The following is a 2189-nucleotide window of genomic DNA, read 5'->3' on the forward strand; positions in this document are numbered from 1 at the left end:
CATCTTTAGGATTTTCTGTGCATAGTAGCATGTCATCTGCAAACACTGACAATTTTGGGTCTTCTTTAGTCTTATTCTTCTGATTGCCATGGCTAGGACTTCTAAAACTATGTTGAATAATAGTGGCAAGAGTGTACATCCTTGTTTTTATTCCGGACCATGTAGGAAATGCTTTCAGTTTTTTTGAGAATGTTGTTCATTGTAGGTTTGTCATATTGCTTTTATTATGTTGAGGTGTGTTCCCTTTATGCCTACTCTCTGAAGAGTTCTTTTTTTAAATCATAAATGAGTATTGAATTGTATCAAAAGCTTTTTCTGCATCTGTTGAGATGATTATATGGTTTTTATTCTTTAATTTGTTAATATGGTTTATCATATTGCTTTGCATATATTGAAGAGTCTTTCAATCCCTGAGACAAATTCCAGTTGATCATGGTATATCATAATTTTAATATGTTATTGGGTTCTGTTTGCTAGAATTTTGTTGAGGATTTTTGCTTCTGTGTTCATTAATGATTCTTTTCTGTAATTTCTTTTTCTGTGATACCTTTGTCTGGTTTTGGTATCAGGGTGACGGTGGCCTTGTAGAATGAGTTTGGGAGTGTTCCTCCTTCTGTAAATTTTTGGAAGAATTTGAGAAGGGTAGGTGTTAGCTCTTCTCAAAATGTTTGATAGAATTCACCTGTGAAGCCATCTGGTCCTGCACTTTTGTTTGTTGGAAGATTTTTTAATTACAGTTTCAAATTCATTACTTGTGATTTGTCTGTATATATTTTTATTTCCCTGTTCAGTCTTGGAAGGTTGTACCTCTCTAAGAATTTGTCCATTTCTTGCAGGTTGTCATTTTATTGGTGTATAATCCCTTACAGTAGCCTCCTATGATCCTTTGTACAGTGTCAGTTGTGGTTTCTCATTTTTCATTTCTAATTTTATTGATTTTAATCCTCTCCCTTTTCTTCTTAATGAGTCTGGCTAAAGGTTTATCAGTTTGGCTTATCTTCTCTCAAAGAACCAACTTCTAACTTTATTGATCTCTGCTATTGTTTTTCTCATTTATATTTCATTTATTTCTTCTGTGATCTTTATGATTTCTTTCTGCTAACTTCGGGACTTTATGTTCTTTCTCTAGTTGTTTTAGGTGTAAGTTTACATTGTTTATTTGAGACATTTGTTGTTTCTTGAGGTGAGACTGTACTGCTATAAACTTCCGTCTTTGAACTGCTTTTGCTGTATCCCATAGGTTTTGGGTTGTTGTCTTTTCACTGTTTATCTGTTTTTATGTATTTTTTATTTCCTCTTTGATTTCTTTGGGGATCTCTGGAGAATAAAATTAGCTTTATTTAGTAGTGTATTGCTTAGCCTCCAAGTGTTTGTGTTTTTTATAGTTTTCCTATGATTGACTTCTAATCGCATAGTGTTGTTGTTGGAACAGATGCTTGATATGATTTCAATTTTCTTAAATTTACCAAGGCTTGATTTGTGATCCAAAATGTAATCTATCCTAGAGAATGTTCCATGTGTACTTGAGAAGAAGATATGTCCTGCTGCTTTCAGAAATGTCCTTTAAGTATCAATTGAGTCTATCTGGTCTGTTGTTTTCCCCTATTTATTTTCTGACTGGATATCTGTCCAGTGGTGTGATGGGGTGTTAAAGTCCCTCACTATTATTTTGTTACTGTCAATTTACTCTGGTTTGGCTGCTACCATTTGCCTTATGCATTGAGGTGCTCCTATGTTGGGTACATAGTAAAGTCGCTCAGTTGTGTCCGACTCTTTGAGACCCTGTGGACTGCCGCCCACCAGGCTCCTCCATCCATAGGATTCTCCAGGCAAGAATACTGGAGTGGGTTGCCATTTCCTTCTCCAGGGGATCTTCCCAACCCAGGAATTGAACCCAGGTCTCCTGCATGGCAGGCAGATGCTTTAACCTCTGAGCCACCAGGGAAGCCCTGTTGGGTACATAGGTATTTACAATTATTATGTCTTACTTTACTTTACTTCTAGGATTGATCCCTTGATCGTTATATAGTGCCCTTTCTTGTCTTTTGTAACAGTCTTTATTTTAAAGCCTATTTTGTCTGATTTGGGTATTGCTATTCCAGCTTTCTTTTGATATTTGCATGAAATATCTTTTTTCCATTCCCTCACTTTCTTTCTGTATGTGTTCCTAGGTATGAAGTCCCTGTGTC

The 2189-nt window shown here is 35.8% G+C and overlaps 1 non-coding gene across 1 annotated transcript; it reads right to left on the reverse strand.

The window, feature by feature from the left end:
- Positions 1-1873: 1873 nt before the first annotated feature.
- Positions 1874-1945, reverse strand: TRNAG-GCC (transfer RNA glycine (anticodon GCC)). The gene has a single exon. It is a non-coding gene; the product is annotated as a tRNA-Gly (tRNA).
- Between the last annotated feature and the right edge of the window lie 244 nt (positions 1946-2189).

The sequence above is a fragment of the Bubalus kerabau genome, chromosome 21 (genome assembly GCF_029407905.1).
Source record: "Bubalus kerabau isolate K-KA32 ecotype Philippines breed swamp buffalo chromosome 21, PCC_UOA_SB_1v2, whole genome shotgun sequence".
NCBI lineage: Eukaryota > Metazoa > Chordata > Mammalia > Artiodactyla > Bovidae > Bubalus > Bubalus kerabau.